This window comes from Ascaphus truei, chromosome 2 (assembly GCF_040206685.1).
Source record: "Ascaphus truei isolate aAscTru1 chromosome 2, aAscTru1.hap1, whole genome shotgun sequence".
NCBI classification, from domain to species: Eukaryota; Metazoa; Chordata; class Amphibia; order Anura; family Ascaphidae; genus Ascaphus; species Ascaphus truei.
This window is the reverse complement of record NC_134484.1, coordinates 195,901,759-195,924,622: the sequence shown is the minus strand read 5'-3', so window position 1 is coordinate 195,924,622 and position 22,864 is coordinate 195,901,759. Positions and strand designations below refer to the sequence as shown.

General features: G+C 40.8%; 1 long non-coding RNA gene across 2 annotated transcripts in view; it reads left to right on the top strand.

Moving 5' to 3' along the window:
- LOC142488627 (uncharacterized) overlaps positions 1-14,765 on the top strand; it is a 40,473-nt gene extending 25,708 nt beyond the window's left edge. Inside the window, exons 3-4 of one of the 2 annotated variants that reach the window (XR_012799544.1) lie at positions 13,347-13,517; positions 13,631-14,765. This is a non-coding gene — a long non-coding RNA (uncharacterized LOC142488627). Of the gene's footprint in view, positions 1-13,346; positions 13,587-13,630 lie in introns of those variants that run through there. The other variant, XR_012799543.1, reaches the window with a different exon arrangement.
- Positions 14,766-22,864: the final 8,099 nt, after the last annotated feature.

Here is a 22,864-nt window from a genome sequence, read left to right as displayed (position 1 = left end):
GGAGCACTATGACTGTCTGTATGGCCATTTACTAGGTAAGTCTATCTTTGAATTAATTCTTCAAAGACATGTTATCCTACATCATGTGAGATGTATTAATATCAAAATATTACTCAATAATATCTATCAATAAAAGTTAATTGTTACACACATATTCCTTCATGCTTTAGAACGACCATAACAATCGGTCTCAAAATGTTGCCAAAGTTCATACAATATTCATGCAAGCTTCCTTACATTTGTATGTTTACACGTAAATGCTCATGTGGTACACATATTACACCTAAACCAGCATGTTTGGTATCTCTTGGAACAGCTAGCATTTAAGGAAACTGAACGTTTTTATAATAATAATTAACGTCATATATATTGTATGTATTTCAAGGGCGGACAAGTTCAGCATCAAAAAAAGAAATGTGGAATCAAATAACATTGGCTGTGTCTGCGTATGGGAATCATGTCAGGGACCGGACGAATTGTCGGAAGGGATTCGATGATATCAGGGCAAACTTAAAGAAAAAAATACAAGCACAACAGATGCATGCTTCTGGCACTGGAGGTGGCCCACCAGCACAAGCTCTAATCTTAACACCATTGGAGGAGCAGATGCGGGAAAAATTTCTTCCTGTCGTCGTTGAGGGTTTGGCCGGGGACAGAGATATCGGAATATATTCGGCTCCATTTCCACCAGGTGACAAATGTTACTGTACTAGGCGTGTCATAGGTTACAGTTATTATCTATATTTCCGCAGCTACTTATACTTTCTTCCCAATATAAGCATACCTACATATATATCTGTATATATGTCTCTCTCTCTCTATCTATATATCTATCTATCTATATATATTTATATATAGTTGTGCTACAAAAAGTAACAATTAATATATATGGTGGAAAAAGGTGGCACTAAGTGCTCATTTGCATGTCATTTCCCAGAATACCTTGCTGCAGTGGAAGCGCTGTATGCTGGCCGATGATGGGGAAAGACAGGGTTGCAGACCTGTCAAACACATGCAAATGAGCATACACTAATATTTACAGTTGCTATATAAATATATATATATATATATATAATTTAGTGATAATCTATGTTACACCTATAAACAGGACATTACTGCCTCATAAAGTCTTGCATGGAAGATAGTGCATTTAAAGGCGAACATACATAATTTGCACTAACACATATCGTTATGTTTAATTAAAGTTGTTTTTTTGCTTCATGTAGTATACTGAGAGCATAAATAGGAAGATGTAGCATATTTATTTAATTGTGTTCATATGTAGCTCACTTCAGATTCTTATTTCGCTCATGTACCAGTGTGTGAAACCAGCTGCAATTAATATGTAATCACAGCATAGAGGAGAACACAGGGGGTGGGGTTGGGCATCGAGCCACATCACAGGGTCATGTTACGGTCAAGTTAATTGGGACGCCATGTGGTAGAAACGAATAAAAGGTCAGGGTGCTCTCACGTCTTGGGGGAGGGACTACAGTTGTTAGAAGCTGACAAGGTGAACAGAAGTTCATCACATTCATTTGAAATGGTAATTCTATGAAGATTTTCACCCACCAGCCCACTATATATGAAAACGTACTTTAGTCATTCGTCACTCATATCTTCTTTGAAGCTTATAGAAATGCCACATTATCACACCAGTAGCATCTGTGAGCGACACACTGCATGTGTTGATCAGTGTCAGGCACAGTGAGCGCTACACCTGCTTCTCTTAATTGTTCATACAGATCACTATAAACATTCATTCACATTTCCACTATTAGGTACTGAATTTTAAACACAGTCAACTTTGCTGTCATGGTACTGATTTACATTATTATTTTTAGATTACTACACAACATATGCAGTGTATGTACAACAGAACACTTAATTTAGCAACGCTTTTCTGCATGAACATTGTATGTTGTATGGTGTATGGTTTTTACAATAAATGTGCCAATTAGGTTCACATGTACCTTGATGTTAAGATGGATAATGAACAGCTTGCCAGAAACATCTTGTCATTTCATTAAGTGATGCTGATATTTAGCCATAAATACTCCAACTACACAAACTTTATGTTCATTATGTACACATGTCAATAACATTCTTATGTTATTCTTCTATATAGTTGTTCCTGGAGCTCATGTGTCACCTCACACTGAACAAGTCTCATCACCTGGCTCATCCAGCTCATCATCAAGCCTGGAAGGGGAGTGTATGAGGTGCAGGACATCTAATGTGTACATTTCTAGATGTTATTTTGCCATGCTAAATAAATGCCTTTCACATGTAATTAACTTCACATCAATTATTGTCACAGAAAATGTTGTTTGTTATCGCAGCATGTATTGTGTGTGATGTAAACTATCAGCTAGGAGTTGTGAGGTTACAACAAACTTTCATTCATTCTTCTTTCACACTGAGTTGAAACATCATTGTTACTTCAAGCTAAATTTTAATTAGACACAACAGAAAAGTTATGGAAACATGTTATGTGTTACACTGTGAGAACAACTCTCATTATATTGATAAACAACAGAAAGTTCCATGCCAGTTCATAACGTCTTCATTTATTTGTAAAAGCAGATGTTGCCACTGAAGGACAAATTCACTCAAGTGACCATGAAGATGTTCCCAGTCGTCCATTAACCCACCATTCAAGTCCTCCTGTTCGTGACACCTACTCAGCTATTGCAGCTTCTGAAGAAAGAATTTTGGTTGAAGAAAATCGTCGCCATTCAGAAATGATGTCAGTGCTTGAAAGGATGATATCACAGCAGGAAAGGATGATATCACAGCAGGTAAGGACGATATCACAAATGTCACAACTAGAAAGAGTCATCATCCAACTTCGTAAAGAAATAAAAAATGTAAATAGGACATTACAAGCAATAGTTGTGAATCTAAGCCAAGCTAATCAGTTGAGAATGAGTGCAAGAGAACAACAATTCCAATTTACCCCATCTGAGGATGGATCTTTACATGCTGCTACTTTTTCTCCAGAGTCATCAGTTCTTCATTCCCCAGTTCTGGATGATACCGGTAAAGTAGGTGCAAGTTCTGTGCAGGTCCCTGTCAACATCCAACCGCTTACATCTGTTCAAAATCTGGAATGGACACCTACAAATGAAACACGAAAAACAAAGTTAGCCAAACAATTACTACTAACCAGCTTTTGGAACAAGGTTAAAACACCAAAACAGGAAACGGCTCCACCATCAGTCGTGCAATGTTTACCAAGTGGTTCACAACTGCCACAGGCCACACCCATTGTCCCTGAAGTGTCACAGCCCACACCCATTGCCCCTGAAGTGTCATAGCCCACACCCAGTGCCCCTGAAGTGTCACAGCCCACACCCAGTGCCCCTGAAGTGTCACAGCCCACACCCAGTGGCACAGAAGTGTCACAGCCTACACCCAGTGGCACAGAAGTGTCACAGCCCACACCCAGTGGCACAGAACTGCTACAGGCCAGTACAAGTCATACAGTTAAGGCCAAAGTCGTTGTTAAAAGGAAAAGGAAAACACAACAGCCAACAACCAGGCCTGTGACTCGCTCTCAAAAGGATAAACAAAATTAAATAATCACATTCACTAAATGTGCTGTTGTCCTGGTGGTGTTTACTGCATAATATTTCATGCGCACTGTATGTATGATCATGTACAGATGCTTCAAAACATTCTAGTATGTCCTTGTACACATGAAGGTTTATACATGTTCACTGTCTGAATTAAGGCATATTTTATAACATATGATTATGTATTAATCATCAGTTGATTAATGGTACAACATTACACAGTTGCCATGTTTATAGAAGCTGACATTCACTTAGCTGTAGTTCAACATTTTATGTATGTGGGTTTGTTTGGTAATGTAGATAGTCATTGCATGGTAATATTATTTACATCCAACTTTAAATAACTATCTATATAACAGCATACATGTTTAATTTTTGTTTTCTCGTGTATTAAGTCTGTCACACATTACTTACCTTAATCTTCTTTCATACTTCATAATGTTGGCATGTCATCATGTATGAGTTGTGGTTAGAATAACAGATCTGTTAGTGTGTATTAATATATCTGTAGTCTGTATGGATATATGTACACACACACACACACACACACACACACACACACACACACACACACACATACACACACACACACACACACACACACACACACACACAGTGACAGTCAAATAGAGAGAGAGACAATCAGAGAGAGAAAGAGAGAGACAAACAGATGTGTGTGTGTGGGTCATTACAGGCAAGTGTAAGCAGAAATCTGTTCATTCTACCACTGTAGAAGATTTCACACACAATGTTATTGTAATTAAAATCCTAAACTTGATTTGCACATGTTGATTGACTAAGGCGAAATAAAAGTTTCGTTTACTGTGAAAAGAGTATCTTATAAAAAGAATTTCTGGCAATAATTGTAACACATTTATAGTGGGAGAACACATAGGCGTATAACAGTGAGGTTATATTGTAACCTTGAAAGAAACCACGAAGATAACATGTAACTATTCTCACATTCAGCAGACATCCGTATGCGCTCAACTTAGACACTGTACAGTTCTACAGAGAAGAAATGGCAGGAGCTTCCACATTGCACAGCCATCAACGTAAATCACACAAATTTATGATTTCAGAAGCAATCGAATCAACAGATGAGAAGAGGGCAAGTGTGGGCCAAATATATGACTTGATCCAAAAAAATATCCATACTACAAAGAACCAGCCAGACAATCTAATTTTAAAACTTCTGTACGATTCACTTTATCAGCAAATGAATGTTTTGAGCGTGTCCATGATCGGCTAGATCAACGATATGGATGTTGGCATGTTGCGCCATCATTTAAAATTACAATGGAACATGGAACATATCTTCTGTTAAATAGCATTTTTTGCCTAATACCAGTTACAATGAAGCCGCACCGACTGTCGCGTCTGCTGCTATACCTGCACCCTCCATTCATCAAGCCCACATGCAAGATGCACATAACTACTATGATATGTATCCAAACTTATATGGCCAATACCAATTTGTATGGGAAAACAACCAAGAACTGTACGTACCTCCGGACGTCTTGTTTGAAGAAGCCACTGCAGATCCATATGACCGCCTCATGGAAATGTGTGTGATTCAGGATTCAACGGTTACTTCAACCATGGATGATACTGTTGTGCCTTCCTGGAGCGAGCAGTTGCAGCCAAACCAGTTTTGACTTCTACAAGAATGGTAAATATAAAAATCGTTATGCCTTTACTCACATTATATATGTGTACATTTCTAATATACACCATTTGTTAGCCAAATGTGTGGATACAGCGTAACATTGCAGACAGGCTTACATGTAGCGTGCACTAAAACATTATTCCTTATAACAATATACTACATGACGAAGCCTTACTACACATTGTTGACAGACTCACAAAACCTAGATTATTGTCACTTTTAAAGTATCATTTCAACATGTTACACTAACTGTAACACACACATAGTTTAGCATGCAACATAGAAAAACAAAGTATCGCCCACATATGACGTGGGACCGTTGTCATGTCCCAAGGCGTCCTTAAAAAGGTTTACGGATGCAAGCCCGCCCCCAACCGACGTGCGCGCTTTAAACCATATTGGCTGTGCCCGTAGCTTATTGTTACAGTCAGTGCAGTGTGTCATGCACGCGCGTCGGTGGGGCGGTGCATGCACAGCGCTGGAGGACAATGTTAATTCAGTGGGAGGAGTGTTTGCGTGCATTTCACGGTGCCTTAACATGACGTCACACGTATTTTGTTCGATCATTGGCTGATCGTCCGTTTTTTCCGTGGACACACGTCCGTTTAAAAAGTTTAGATATGTACGTTTGTAAAAGTGAATTAGTTTCGCTTCCATATCATAACTTCCAGCCATGATATGCTTACTGCTAGCAGCACCATGGAGGGACATGTATAGAACGCACAGCGTACACATCGTTTAGCGCATGCGCTAAGACTTAGTCCACACAATCGTGAAGTGCGTGCGCAACACACGTTGTGCGTGCATATTATTTTGTATACAGGCACCGGAAAAATCATATTCGTAGTAATGCCAGCAACGCAATTATAATAATGACAGTTCAGTATCTGTGCTTTTAACCTTGCACTTTCAACATATACGTTACTTATGCGTGAATATCAACAATCATATAGAGATGTGTTACGCGTTGTCATGCTGAGACATATATAAATGTGCCATCTTTGAACATCATGTGTTTGCTGTATTTCACATATGTCGCGGATGAATACATGGGAACAATGTATGATTTCAGATGAGCCAATCGTTATATTACATGATTGTGACGACGACCGAACAACTATTATAATAAATATGTAACAATGCTTTCAATGCTTGGTGCGCAGATTAACAATAAATACATAATGTTATCATGTTATGCCAATATTTACTATGCACTTGATTAACATAATGATGTTGCTAAGTACTGAATGTAGAAATGTAATATTGTAGTTGAATTTTTTCTACTAACATTATATGTCTTGCTCTGTGATATATGCAACCAACATTCACACTCAGCAAAAAAAATTCTACTATATTGTGTAATCTGACGTGTGACTTGACAAAGAATGTAAATGCTACATAACAACTAGTAGACATTGTATCTGAACGTACACAATAACAATAGGGAGGTTATAGAAAGTGTTTAGTGGTGTGAAAAAAAGTTTTTAACCTAAGTTGTAGTGCTAACCTAACATGCATGTGCTAATGAATGCTAGTTAAAGATCATGAAAAGATTAACATTTGTGTGTAATTTTGATTCTCACGACTAACTATAGATTAGTGTTTTTAGTAAACGTTAAACACATACATAGCGAAGTGAGTCCAATGATACAATCAACATTAGTATGTTTGTTCATATTATTTGACGTAGAAAATCATGCATCACACAAAAACTGCTACAAACACAAAAACTGTTGCTGAAATGTGTGCGTATGCAAATGTCCACGTCATTTACGTCCATATGTTGCCATTAGTTGTAAAGGATCATGATCATTATGAATAACTAACGTGAATGAAATTAAAATTATATTAACAACATTGTCATTGTGTCGAATGAATTTGGAAAAGTTGAGAATACAAATAACTATAATTTGGAATGGTGTTAACATTTTGAAACATGTTACATGTACGTCAAATCAACACACATCTTTGACTTATACATACTGCACCGACACACTTTATTCGAGCAAATACCCGGTATGTACCTGGCAGATACCTGGAATGCGCCACTCCTAACCTCTGACAAGCCCCGTTGCATTTGCCTTCCCAGCCTGGGTTCATGCCTGGCTGATGGGCGGCTGATCTGTTAAATGATAATGATTAGGATTTAATAGGCTGCAATGCTTCGCGTGTCTACCAGATGGCATAAATTCATGAATTGTAATGCAGTTTATATATATATACTGTGCAGTATTGCAGCCAGCGGGAATAAAATGCTTCAATCCCTGCTTGGAAAATAACTCAATGTACTCGGGCAGAAAACAGTCACAAACCTCAATACACCCGGGTATACCCGAATTCGTGGGACTAGCCAAGCTCGAATAAAGTGTGTCGCCAGTGTACACATGTGACAATGTAGTAATCAACATGAAGATGCAGTGATACAACAACTAATCACATACATTGCAATGTAAATGATGTAGAAAACATTGGTGTGTTTTCAGGCAAACATGCATTGAGTGTTAAGATCAATCATGTGCATCAGTGGATGTTGTCCTCACATAATCAATAGCTGAGCAGGGTTTACCACCTTCTCTCCCTCACCCCTATATTAAATGAATGAAATTTGTAACGTTTGATACATTACATGTTATGTAATGTCCCTAATGATTTTAACATACACTGCACATTAACCACCAAGTGTAGCTAAACGCACGTACACTATACAGAAACGACATGTTTCAATCGTCACATCTTTGTCATTACGTTCTGTTTATACATCCTGTAACTATACCTGTATCGAGATTGGCACATCTTATGACAGATGTGAATTGAAATACATACCATGAGCAGTCATTGAAGTGATATACCTTGAAAAAGAAAACATGAATGAATATAAATCATTGTCATGACATGTTCATTAAGGTAATCAACACACAAAATGTACCATTTTGTTTTACATATGAAACACCATGTAGAATTCGTTAAATATGATATGAAATACACACTGGTGTACAAATCATTGTGACTCACATGTCACACTGCACAAATAACATTGTATGTAACCATACTGCTCTAACTAATGACTATGGACATAGTAGGTTTATTGTGTATGCATAACCAAAAATAGCATGTACATAAAGTATAACCTTAGTACACAATTTTTCTTCACGTACACACAACTGTTAGTGATAAGAAGTATAATACAACCTGTGGATGAATGACATACCGGTGCCACATGCATTTGTCCACACAGCAGAGAAGAGAAAGGTGTGCGAACCATATTCATCTGTTTCCTAAGTGAATGGTATTTGGACAAATGTATTTATCATAACAAAGAATGAATACATCTATGTAGTACTATTAACATTTATGTATTTGCTTACATGAAAAAAATGTGTTTATGACATTCAGACGTGTCTCAACACCACTGGCTGTTTGCTCTGTGTCAGCTGGTAAATTGACGGGATGCTCCTCCTCCAAACCCTGACTTAAGTCTGTTTGAACATTATTTCTGAGTGCCACATTGTGCAAAATGCAACATGCAATTATAATATCAGACACTTTAGCAGGCTTATATTGAAGTGCCCCACCAGTTCTATCAAGACACCTAAATCTTGTTTTGAGAAGCCCAAATATCCTCTCTATGATGGATCGCGTAGATATATGGGCAACATTGTACCTCTCCTCTGCTTCACTTTGAGGGTTTGGCACCGGGGTCAACAGCCACGGCCTAATTCTGTATCCTGAGTCACCTATAATCCATGATGCACACATATGAAACAATTAGTGTTAACATTATAACATACAACATTTATTAGAAAAACAATAGTTCATTTTTATACATCATCATATGAACTCACCCACCAGCCAACCAGGTCCAAAATAGCCTTCTTCGAAAGCATGGAAGACTGATGAGTTTCTCAGGATAGAAGAATCGTGACTGGAACCAGGGAATTTGGCTACCACATGCATAATCTTCATCATGGCATCGCATACCACCTGTACATTCAGGGAATGGTAGTGCTTACGGTTGCGATAAGCATGCTCACTCTGACAAGGCGGGATCAAAGCAACATGGGTGCAATCGATTGCACCCATCACATATGGTATCCTGGCTATGGTATAAAACCATTCCTGACTTCCACCACTCTGTGTGCTCTGTAGGAAAAGGAATATAATTCCTAGCGCGTCTATTCAGTGCACATAGAAACTGGGTAAAGGCCCGCGAGAATGTAGATTGCGAGACCCCGCCCACTATGCCCACAGTTGTCTGGAATGACGCGGAAGCAAGATAATGTAATGAGCACAGCATTTTAACAAGCCCAGGGACTGCATGACCTCTGGCTGTCACAAAATCTAAATCTCCCCGTATCTCTTCATAAAGAGCTAAGATTGCTGCTGAACTCAAACGATAGCGACTTACTATCTCCTCCTCACTCATCCCATCTAACATGGTTCTCTCCCTGTACAAATGAGGACGAGGCACAACTTCTCTCCTCTCTCTTCTCCTCTCATCTCCTTGTCCTCTCCCTCTCCCTCAACCTCTCCCTCTCCTGTCCGCGTGCCTGTCCCTGTCACTGTCCCTGCCACTGTCCCTGCCTCTGTCCCTGTCCCTTCCTTGGCCTATGACATCCTCTCCATCAGCAAGCTAAAGTGCAAGGTGTTACATTAACATATCCAAGTAGTTCACTCCCAACGTGTATCCATTTGCAATTACAAGTATTATTTATGTGTGCTCACCAGGCAATCATGATATTTGAGAATGATGTAACGTTAAGCTTTGTACAAGCATTTATTGGGAAGTATTTGTGGAATGTGGAATGCATGTACCACTTCTGAACGCAACATTCAGTCATCTAATTAGTATACAACCATGACATTGACGTTGAAAAACTTCGTTGCAACATGTATAATTTGGCATGTTATTGTCACATGTTCACATGAAGTAATTCTACTGTGCATATGCATCATTTATGGCATCAGGATAGTTGCTATTGATTGAGTTTCAATCATGTAAAAATGAGTAACTATTCTACATGTGTGTATAAGTTAGCATGAAGTGATTGTAATGCTTCGTGTACAATGTAAACATGCAATGTGATTGAGTGACCAATTGCGGCCGTCATCAAAAGAGGGAGGTCACAAAGTACATGTAAACATGAAAACAAAAAGCTACATTTACGTTTGATCATGCGTTACACATTCAAAGCATTCTCTAATGTATAGCAACATTACTATACGCTGGTTGTGTTAGATGAGTGAATAGTGTTACATCATATAATAAATTGAAGCACACTTAAGTTACATGTTGGATATGATGTGACCTGTTCCTTTAAGAGTTGAGTATAGGATTTTCCCTTGACACATCATAACATGAAGAGTAATGTGACACGCAAATCATCATAACATATAAAAGTACAATGTTATGCAAATAATAAACTTAAGGGGTGACACGATGAAGTGAATGACCTCGACACTGTAATGCCAAGCACATTTGTATTATGAGCAATAGAACGTAAACACTACTATAATGTTATAAGTCCCCGCTCCATTGACTCCATTGATGTAGAGATGAGGTTTTTTTTCTAAGTGCCGTCCCGGCAACCTTGCCGATCGTTCTCCCCTCCAACTTGCCAACTGTAGTTGGCGGGACCAATTGCCGATGAAATCTCCATTTCTGAGTGCCGATCAGCACCGAAAAGCTGATCGGGGCTACTTGAATACAGCCGATTTCAAAAAGTGCCGAAAAGTCCCGATAAGTGGGTTATCGGCAGGCGCATGCCGATAAAAAATTTACGCCAAGAAAAACTGCCGATTTTGAGCACTTATCGGCACTTACTGAATCTCAAATCCAATTTTGGCGGGAAAATGCCGAAAAAACCCTTATCGGCGCTTACTGCATGAGGCCCTAAGTCTTTGGACATTAATATTCTGAAGGTTTTTCTTAGAAGCACCACACATTTCCGTTTTTCTAGCTATGGTAACAACCTTTACTGGACAAATAGTAGAACTAGATCTGGAATAGCAGCAGCAGCATGTTGGTGCACTGTAAATTGAGACATAATAAGGTTAATGTGTGTTTACCTAATGTCTAAAAAGCTGTTGAGGGATATGAAGTCATTTAAATCTCTAGGTATACAGTGTCCAGGGTGAAAGTCCAATAAGCTTCTTTTTGTAGCAATGCCTTATCTTTTTCAGCTCCTGAGAATGTTTTAGTGACTTGGTTTATGCCCATTCTTTTGAGTGAAGCTACGCTGTGTTTATGCTCCATACAGTGTGATATGGAGTGCGGTATCATCCTTTTTCCCATTAATTTTACTTCTATGTTCGATGAAACGTGTCTTGAGCATCCTATTGGTTTTCCTACATATATTAACCCGCATGGGCATTTTATGATGTATACTACTGTATGTTAATTGAGGTACATGTAATCCTATGTTTTATTTCGTATCTGTGTCCGCTTCTGGGGTGATTAAATTCGTTTCCTGTAGATAAACTGTTGCAGACAGAACATCCAAAGCATTTGAAGCAGCCCAGTTTAAGACTGCTCATAAAGTGTGTAGGTTTATAATGTTTTTTATCATCTGCAGTGATTAATGTCTTTTATGCTCTGTTTTCGTTTGTACGCAAACCTGGGCTGATGCTTACAAATAGTATTCAGAGAAGCATCCATTTAGAGCACTCTCCAGTGTTTCTGTATACTGTTTTTAATAAATTTACTTGCTGTGGTGTATTTGCTTACGTAGTTAATTCTTTCAGAATTATCTGTCTGTTGTGTTGGTTTAGCTTCTTTTTTAATGCTTGTTCAACCAATTCTTTTCTGTACCCCCATGTAGTGAATCGCTGCTTGATGTCATCTAGTATTTTTTCTAATTTGTCAGGCCTATCCACTATTCTTGTTGCTCTGATCCGTTGTGAGTATGGCAACATTTGATAAGGGGGTCTGGGTGGAAGCTTAGTGCATGCAGCGTAGAATTCCTGTCGGTGAGTTTGAGATATAAGTCTGTGTGAAGCAGCTGTCCATCGTAAGAAAGTAATACATCTAGGAAAGCTACTTGTGTATTGCTCCAGTTCTTGGTAAAATGGACAAGTGTGGGTAATGATTCTAGGTACATGAAGAAGGCGACCAAAACATCATCGGTCCCCTCCTCGATAAAAAACAGGTTGTTTATGTAGCAGCAAAGGAATAACATTTTCTCATAGTATGGGGTGTTGTAAATGTATTGCTCCTCAAAGTTAACCATGCAAAGGTTGGCATAAGCAGGTGCAACGTTGCTGCCCATGGCGGTGCCAGTGTTTTGTAAATAATAATTATTTTCAAATTTAAAATAATTCTTGTGTAAGATGAAGTGTAGTAATAGTAGGATGTAATCTATGGGTGGCCGTGATGTATGTTCCCTTTATAGGAAGGCTATGACCACTTCTATAACTTCATCATGTGGGATAATAGTGTATAAACTGGTGATGTCCATAGTCACCAATATGAGTTTCATATTTTGTAGTGGCAGTGAGCTGATTTTCTTAAGGAAATCAAATGTATCCTTGACATATGATCACGCTTTTGTCACTATGGGCTGTAGGAACTTGTCAATGAAGACTGCTAATGGTTGATTGATGGAGTTAGTGGCGGATATTTTGAGCCTACCTGGGGGGTTGAGCAAACTCTTGTGGATCTTGGGTAGTAAGTATAGAACTGGACGCCTGGGGTTGATCATAGTTAGAAATTCTAAGCCTGTTTCTGTGATCCATGCATTACCCACCCCTAATTCAAGGATATTTGTGATCTCTTGCTGATAAGGGATAGTGGGATCCCGATTAAGCAATGTGTAGCAGTGTATGTCTCCAAGTTGCCTTAATGCTTCTGTTTTATAGCTAGCATAGTTCTGTAGTACTAATGCTCCACCCTTGTCCGCTCTTTTTATTATAGTGTCTGGATTGGCAGCCAATGTTTTAAGACAGTTTTTTTCTTCTAGTGTTAAATTATAATATGTCTTGTGTTTTTTCCTAAAGAAGTTGTTAACATCCGTTTTAACCATATATATGAATGTGTACTGATGGGTTTTTAATAGGAGGTATAAATTTAGATTTAAGTTTACAAACCTTGTTGTCTGTTGCAGATACCTGTGTGAGGTGTTGCTGCTGCTGCTGCTGCTGCTGCTGCTGCTGCTGCTGCTGCTGTGGGACCTGCGGACCAAGCTCCCTGTTAGAAAAAAAGGATTTTAAATTAAGTTTTCTCTCCAATTTAAATAAGTCTACTTCAATATCAAATCTCCTCGGAACCGTGGCAGGTACGAAGGAAGGACCCATGGAAAGGACTTTAAGCTCCATATCTGAAATAGAATGATCAGAAAGATTAATTACAATATTTTGTGTCTCCTTTATTGCTGCAATCTCGTGACAGGGGTTGTTCTTGGGACGACATTGCCATCTCCTGGTCTTTTGCCTTTGTTCTTTTTGTTTGGCTGTGAACCTCTGCCTAAAAAAGACCTTGATGGTCCTGATGTTTGTGTTCGTGCGGAGGCTCCGTCAGCAGAAGAACTGGCCCCTGAACCCTGGTGTTGGTTTCAGCTCTCTTTTGATGTCCTCTGCCCTTTTTAGGATATTTTGCACGTCTTTCTTGTTTTGTCCAGGTTTTGACTGTATTATCTTTATAGTCGTCAATTACTTTTTTTTAACTTAAATTTTGAATTAGGTCGCTTTTAAATTTAGTGAGTCTTTCTTTCAGCTCGTCAAGTAAATTAACAGTAATTTCACTGTGTTGTGTGTGTTCTATCACAAACTGTAATTTGAAAATGTCGTGCCTTACTTTAGACAGCTGTGTGCCTACTTCTTCAATTACCAGTACAATGAGGTCAAGTGAGGCTTTGTTCAAAATCCTGCACCAGTTGTCACAGAACTCGGTATTGTCTATACCTATGGTAGGGCGATTTTTAATTCTAAACCCCCTAGGAATAAGCTTCTGCTTGTAATACTCTGTAAGAGTATTCCCATGAGAGTAAAGTTCTATTTCTTTACGCTTCAGTCTTTCTAAGTCACGTATGTGATCAACAGGCCTGTCAGCGCCAAAAGTCTCTCCAGGAGTTGATTTGAAGAGTATCTGGTTTATTTCTGCTTCATTGAATGTCTTAATTTCTGCTTTGTTAGTCGGTCCAATTGAAAGGTTGGCCAACCCTTCAATAAGACACACACAGTGTTATCGCCTGAACCGAATTTGGTGGCACGGGTAACAGGAAGATTAAAGATTTCCTCACTCATCAATTTTTTTTTTTTTAATTTGATGCAAAAATGGGCTAATGCACAATGCAAATAAGGTGTAAACCCTAGGGTTTGTATGGTGGGTGCACACAAAAGGCAGTTAGATATATCAATGTAAAGTTTCAGTCTTGCACACCAGGTGTCATATATAATATATGCAAAATACTTGCGTTCTTGAGGTACCGGTGCACCTTGGTTCAGGGAAAAACCTGTCTGGTGAGATCCTGAGTATACAGAAGTGAATAGGAGATCCAGAGCACTACGGATTTTTGAAAATAAATTTATTCTTTCAATGGCACACACAACGTTTTGAACTGCACAGAGTTCTTTTACAAGTACTAGTACTGTATGCGTATTTTTTTAATTGTGTATTTTTTGTTTTTTCATTACAAATGGGTAACAGGTATATTAGCTATTTGGCTACTAGATTTTGTTCATTTGTGTGTGTGGTGAAGGTTGTGGTGAGGGATAAGGGTAGAGGGAGTGGGAGATGGTGGTAGTTGCCATTGAGCGAGTGGTTTGGTCTACCGCAAGGGTTTTGGGAGGGGTTAATCCTCTAATTACCTTAGCGTTACAACTGCTAAGGTTATTAAGAGATTAAACCATCCTGAAACCCTTTCCAGGAGGCCTAACCACCCTCCCAGGGGCAACTACAGCAAACCCTTCACCCACCACATTAAAACACCCAGTAACCCCTTAATTACCTTAGCGTTAGTAACCGCTAAGGTAATTAAGGGTTTCTGGTGTTTAAATGGTTAAGCATCAGCCTTTACATGGTTGGGCAGAAGTGGAGGATGCCGTCATCCTGGCAGGGGGTAAGTAAAATATGTATTACTTTAACGTGTTATGTATTTTACGGTATGTATTTTACTATATTTTAATGGGCAAACGTGCTAATAGCCATATCAGAAAGCAGCATCTTATCCGGCCTTCCACCTTCTTATCCAACATGCGTCTCTTTTTAGTATGGGTCTTAATATACACACACTATAGTTGATACAAGATATTTAAAACCAGAGACAGAACATGAAACACAGACAGAGCTCAGTGCACTCCAGTGAAACTTATACACAGTACAGTGCCTAAATATATATATATGTATAGATATCAATTAAATAAAATGGTCTTTTAGTTTAACATTTTGGCAAAGTGTTGTAAGCCCTTTAGCCACTACACGGCAGACCACATCTCAAGGGTACCTAACACTAATATTAATTCTTAGTAACCTGTGCATTACCAGGAAGAATGATTTATAATAAATCTGTCAAAATTAGTTGTATAGTTCTAAGTCTGATTGAAGCTCTTATTAACCTGTACATTACCAGGAAAAGCACTCTGTATTAGATTTGGCTCATTTTGAAGGCAGACGCCGAGGAGGAAGGACCTCCTACAGAAGAAAAAGGCCAGGGCGTGGCCGAAGAAGACCCCGGAAGAGAGTGGAAGAAGAATACAGATGAAGACCCCACAGACGAAATGGATTACAAATAGAAGACACAGACCCCTGGATTGTTATGGATTATTATTTTATGTTTTTTTATTTTATGGTTTGTTATTTTATGGGTTCCTGTGTGTGGATTGGTTCAAGAGTAAGCCGATTGACGGGAGTCGGGGAGTGGGTCAACTAACGGTAAGTAAACTGTGGACGGACGTTCACAGAGGTACACAATTAGGAGGCTTTATAATGTGAAATTATAATAGGCTTTATTGTGCCTGTTCCTTTTCATCAGGAAAATTATCCAAACACAGGGGGGGGGGGAACAAAGCTTCCATTCACTTGGGAGTATTTCTAGTGAAACACTATGCAATAATTCACATCTCCCTTAGTCAAGCAGATCTCGCAGCCCCAAATCATAAAACATGAAATAAGCAGATATAAGCAGTCTCTTAAGAATAAAAGTCTTATCTGTTTCTTGGAGGGAAAATCTCACTTCCTGGTTCAGCTTCAGGTGTAGTAGTTTTCCCTGTGTCTTGAATTCAGCTCTGCTGTGCAGAGCTCAAGACCCGTCAGCTCCAGAGATCTGGGTTTCTTTTGGTCAGTCTCTCCTGGGACTCAAGAACCTCTGCTCTGTTTCTCCAAAGGTCAGCTCTCAGTCAGAGCTAGGGAGGAGTTACTTCCTGTCTGAACAGACACATTTTTGTAAGCAATCTAATCAGGAAGGTGGTGTTTAGTAATTAACTACCACACTGCTAGATTAAAGGCACATTACTGAACAGGGATAAGTCCCCTGTTACATACCTCCCCTGTTTGTGGGAAGCTCGGGCTTACCACGGCCAAAGCCCATCCTACCACTCTCATTCTAGATATCTCTGTGACTTGAATGAGAGTGGATGGAGGAAGAGAACCCTCTGTCCCGCTGGGATTGGAGCCCTTTCTCCAGTTTATTTTTGTCTCCTCCCGAAGATGCTTGAGATCAGCACTCCTCAGTCGCTCGAGGAGGACTTTTTCCACGTAAAGTCTTTTTATCGCGTGCGCGGTCTTGAGATTTCTGTTGCGTCGGGCACTCCTATTTTTGTAGACAAAGTGTATGGCAACAGTTGTAGAGCAGTTAGGAATAGCCCTTAGAGTTTTCTGCTCTTGAAGTGGTCTTTCTGCAGCTTCTCCACACCACAGAGTCGCCAGTTCAGCTTCTTCAGCTAAGGATTCTTCTGGCTTTGATTCTGCACTCCTACCTCTGTTTGTTGCCTGTTGGGCAGCTGTAGATTTGGCTAGTGCTTTCTTTGGTGGCTCAAACTTCATAATTTTGTTTTGAAGTTGCGTGGAGTCCCCAACTCTCACTGTACCCTTGTCCTTATGGGCATTAGTTACTGTGGGATACTGGTGCTTGGACAGAGCCAATACCTTTTTACGTATTGGAGGAATCTGTATCAGAGTCTCCTTCATATTCTGGAGCTCTGTAATTTTTGTCGTCAAGGTTGCCGCTGCGTCTGTTTTCTCCTTGGTGTACTGACTCAAGGGAATGGAACAGTCTCTCTGTCTCTCCAGCTCTTGCTCCAGTTTCTGAGCCTTCTCACGCTCGCTCTCATACAGAGTCACCTGGTATCGAAGCTCCGCTTCCAACGATGCTCTGAAGACATGCAGCGTGGCCTTTAGCTCCTCATACTGCTCTGTGGGGACGTACTGGGTATTCAGACGTTCCTGCAGCGCTTGTACCTCTTTAGCAGCCTGCAGTTTTTCTTCCTGTAGCGTTTGCTGCTTCTCCTCAGCATACTGGAGGTGTGTACGCAAACCTTGCAGTTGGTTCTGTAGTCGGTGCTCTGCGTCAAACTTTTCCTTGACTTCTTCTGTTAACTGAACATTTTCTTCTTTCAGTTTTAAGTTCTCTCTTTTTAATCTTGAATTTTCTCTTTTTTTCAGTCTCTGTATTCTTCAGGGCTTCTTTGCAGTCCTCCTTCCATTTACGCACATCTGCTTTGAGAATGACAATCTCCTGGCGTGAGACTTCTTTCTCTAGGTTGAGGGTCTGAAGCTCCTTCTGAGAGACTTTGAGATCTGTATCAAGATTGACAGTAGTTTCTTTAGCAATGTCCAGCTCCTCAGTGAGACTGTGTAGTTCCTTTCTGGAAACTTCCAGGTCTGTGCGGCAGCTGTTGGTCTCATGATGTGAGGCATCAAGCTCTATACGAAGAGTGTGAACCTCTTGCTGGAAGACTGTCATCTGCTTCAGTGCCTCCTCATACTTCCGCTTTAGCGTAGCCACCATTTTATCAGATTGGCTCTGCTTTTCATCCATGGCGGAAATAGTAGTCTTTGCAGTGTCTAGCTCAGTCTTGAGATCCTCCAATTCGGTCTTGGCCGCAAAGTAAATTGCGAGCACAGTCTTCTGTAGCTCAGCATTATTTTTTCTCTCTCTTCCCAATTCTTCACAGAGCAGATCACAGTCATGCCTGGCAATTTTCAGGGCGTCTTCAGGGCTGGACAAGGGATCGTCACTCACTGGTTCCGGCTCCGCTTCCCTGGGATGACTAGTTGAGGGTTCCTCACTGTTAGCACCGGACAGACACTTCTATGGGGTACACGACTTCTGCCTTGGGCCCTCTGGATATTCGGTTAACCGGGGGACGAATTCTTAATTTTCTCTAGGCTGCAGGGCAACTCGGTCCCCCTTTTCCTCCCCAGGATCTGCGGATGTGTCTGTTCCTTCCACGGTAAGTGAAGAACTGCTTTTCTTTTTCTTCCTTTTTGATTTGGATGACACCGTCCCTTCAGGGATACTGGGGTCTCCATCTTCATTTGAAGTTTTAGCAGCTTCATTATATACGCCAGGCTTTTCTTGCAGCTGCTTTAGCTGACAGAAATATTCAGTGATCCACTGCTCCCGCTCTGTCTCCTGCTGATCATATTCGTCATCAAAGGGAGCGGTCTTTTCTGTTCGTGCCGAGTTCAGGCACTCCCACCATTCTTGGGGTGTTTTGTGGGTGTGACTCGGTTCGGGTTCCCCGTAAGAGATGTCTTCCTCTTTATTGGACTGGAAGGGCCACTCTTCCATGGGGTAGGGTTCATTACAGGAACGCTGCATCTTGTCCTCCATTTTTAGGCTATCAGGTGTCATTTTCCTCCTGACCTCAGGAGGCGCTATTGCAGCTGTTGCCACTGTATTTGCTAGAACCCCCAATTGTGGTAGTCCTACAGATGGGCATATTTTGCTTGTAGAGGTCGTAGCTCTCACAGGCATCTCTGAAGACTTTTCTTTCTTGGATAAAAAAATTTTTAATATCAGGAGTACTGTGCATGCATTTTCTTTTATCAGGTATACAAGTTGTGCAGTTGCTAGGTAAAAAAAAGTCTATTTGCTTTACACCATTTTCTTGCAGGGTGCAATCTCCCCGCTTCAGCAACAGAATTTGGTTTTCTGCCTGAGTTCAGTAATTTTCAGTCTCATCTTTGGGTATTATGGCATTCACACTTCACACTATGGGTGTCTGTTTTTGCTCCCAAGATATATATAGGCAGACTTTTTTACTTGCAGAAAAAAAACATTCTTTGCATTGGACTATTTCTTTCATTCCCGGCAGGGTGACTCAACACTCAGCAATTGGTTTTGAAAAACCTTTTTCCTTTATACACTGGCGACACACTTTATTCGAGCTCGGCTAGTCCCACGAATTCGGGTATACCCGGGTGTATTGAGGTTTGTGACTGTTTTCTGCCCGAGTGCATTGAGGTATTTTCCATGCAGGGATTGAAGCATTTTATTCCCGCTGGCTGCAATACTGCACAGTATATATATATATACTGCATTACAATTCATGAATTTATGCCATCTGGTAGACACGCGAAGCATTGCAGCCTATTAAATCCTAATCATTATCATTTAACAGATCAGCCGCCTGTCAGCCAGGCATGAACCCAGGCTGGGAAGGCAAACGCAACAGGGCTTGTCAGAGGTGAGGAGCGGCGCATTCCAGGTATCTGCCAGGTACATACTGGGTATTTGCTCGAATAAAGTGTGTCGGTGCAGTAGGGCAATTTTACACTCAGCATTTGTTTGCTAAAAATTCCCCTGCTTCAGCACAGTCTTTGTATCAATTTTCACACTTTTCTGCATATACTCCATTCACAGCTGGTAGCCCTATGTGGTGTGGCAACCTTTATTTGCAAAATCAGTACCCCTCATGGGTCACCATCTGTATTCACTGCTTCAGCGAAACTTTTGAAAACAACAAACACCTATCCCTTTTCAAGGGCTGACTCACTTCTTGAACCCTGACTATGGCTGGAAGGCAAAACCCCTATTTCAATGACCCTATTACACTTTGTGATAGGCAATTAAAGGTTTACCTGCTTCAGCATACTCCTGGGATTGGGGAAAAGAGTCCATCCGTGGTTTTTGTAAGTTTCAGTGCCGTGTGGTTTCAGTGGTGTGTCCCTTTAACTCTGCCTCTGCTGCATGAGAGGTTTTTTTTTTTTCTAAGTTGCTTGTAGGCAAAAAGCATAAAAAAAAATTTCACATAAAAATCTCTGGTCCTTTTTAACTACAAAGACACCTCTTATCCCACTTCTAACACCATATGTGGACGGACGTTCACAGAGGTACACAATTAGGAGGCTTTATAATGTGAAATTATAATAGGCTTTATTGTGCCTGTTCCTTTTCATCAGGAAAATTATCCAAACACAGGGGGGGGGGGGGAACAAAGCTTCCATTCACTTGGGAGTATTTCTAGTGAAACACTATGCAATAATTCACATCTCCCTTAGTCAAGCAGATCTCGCAGCCCCAAATCATAAAACATGAAATAAGCAGATATAAGCAGTCTCTTAAGAATAAAAGTCTTATCTGTTTCTTGGAGGGAAAATCTCACTTCCTGGTTCAGCTTCAGGTGTAGTAGTTTTCCCTGTGTCTTGAATTCAGCTCTGCTGTGCAGAGCTCAAGACCCGTCAGCTCCAGAGATCTGGGTTTCTTTTGGTCAGTCTCTCCTGGGACTCAAGAACCTCTGCTCTGTTTCTCCAAAGGTCACCTCTCAGTCGGAGCTAGGGAGGAGTTACTTCCTGTCTGAACAGACAGGTTTTTGTAAGCAATCTAATCAGGCAGGTGGTGTTTAGTAATTAACTACCACACTGCTAGATTAAAGGCACATTACTGAACAGGGATAAGTCCCCTGTTACATACCTCCCCTGTTTGTGGGAAGCTCGGGCTTACCACGGCCAAAGCCCATCCTACCACTCTCATTCTAGATATCTCTGTAACTTGAATGAGAGTGGATGGAGGAAGAGAACCCTCTGTCCCGCTGGGATTGGAGCCCTTTCTCCAGTTTATTTTTGTCTCCTCCCGAAGATGCTTGAGATCAGCACTCCTCAGTCGCTCGAGGAGGACTTTTTCCACGTAAAGTCTTTTTATCGCGTGCGCGGTCTTGAGATTTCTGTTGCGTCGGGCACTCCTATTTTTGTAGACAAAGTGTATGGCAACAGTTGTAGAGCAGTTAGGAATAGCCCTTAGAGTTTTCTGCTCTTGAAGTGGTCTTTCTGCAGCTTCTCCACACCACGGAGTCGCCAGTTCAGCTTCTTCAGCTAAGGATTCTTCTGGCTTTGATTCTGCACTCCTACCTCTGTTTGTTGCCTGTTGGGCAGCTGTAGATTTGGCTAGTGCTTTCTTTGGGGGCTCAAACTTCGTAATTTTGTTTTGAAGTTGCGTGGAGTCCCCAACTCTCACTGTACCCTTGTCCTTATGGGCATTAGTTACTGTGGGATACTGGTGCTTGGGCAGAGCCAATACCTTTTTACGTATTGGAGGAATCTGTATCAGAGTCTCCTTCATATTCTGGAGCTCTGTAATTTTTGTCGTCAAGGTTGCCGCTGCGTCTGTTTTCTCCTTGGTGTACTGACTCAAGGGAATGGAACAGTCTCTCTGTCTCTCCAGCTCTTGCTCCAGTTTCTGAGCCTTCTCACGCTCCCTCTCATACAGAGTCACCTGGTATCGAAGCTCCGCTTCCAATGATGCTCTGAAGACATGCAGCGTGGCCTTTAGCTCCTCATACTGCTCTGTGGGGACGTCCTGGGTATTCAGACGTTCCTGCAGCGCTTGTACCTCTTTAGCAGCCTGCAGTTTTTCTTCCTGTAGCGTTTGCTGCTTCTCCTCAGCATACTGGAGGTGTGTACGCAAACCTTGCAGTTGGTTCTGCAGTCGGTGCTCTGCGTCAAACTTTTCCTTGACTTCTTCTGTTAACTGAACATTTTCTTCTTTCAGTTTTAAGTTCTCTCTTTTTAATCTTGAATTTTCTCTTTTTTCAGTCTCTGTATTCTTCAGGGCTTCTTTGCAGTCCTCCTTCCATTTACGCACATCTGCTTTGAGAATGACAATCTCCTGGCGTGAGACTTCTTTCTCTAGGTTGAGGGTCAGAAGCTCCTTCTGAGAGACTTTGAGATCTGTATCAAGATTGACAGTAGTTTCTTTAGCAATGTCCAGCTCCTCAGTGAGACTGTGTAGTTCCTTTCTGGAAACTTCCAGGTCTGTGCGGCAGCTGTTGGTCTCATGATGTGAGGCATCAAGCTCTATACGAAGAGTGTGAACCTCTTGCTGGAAGACTGTCATCTGCTTCAGTGCCTCCTCATACTTCCGCTTTAGCGTAGCCACCATTTTATCAGATTGGCTCTGCTTTTCATCCATGGCGGAAATAGTAGCCTTTGCAGTGTCTAGCTCAGTCTTGAGATCCTCCAATTCGGTCTTGGCCGCAAAGTAAATTGCGAGCACAGTCTTCTGTAGCTCAGCATTATTTTTTCTCTCTCTTCCCAATTCTTCACAGAGCAGATCACAGTCATGCCTGGCAATTTTCAGGGCGTCTTCAGGGCTGGTCAAGGGATCGTCACTCACTGGTTCCGGCTCCGCTTCCCTGGGATGACTAGTTGAGGGTTCCTCACTGTTAGCACCGGACAGACACTTCT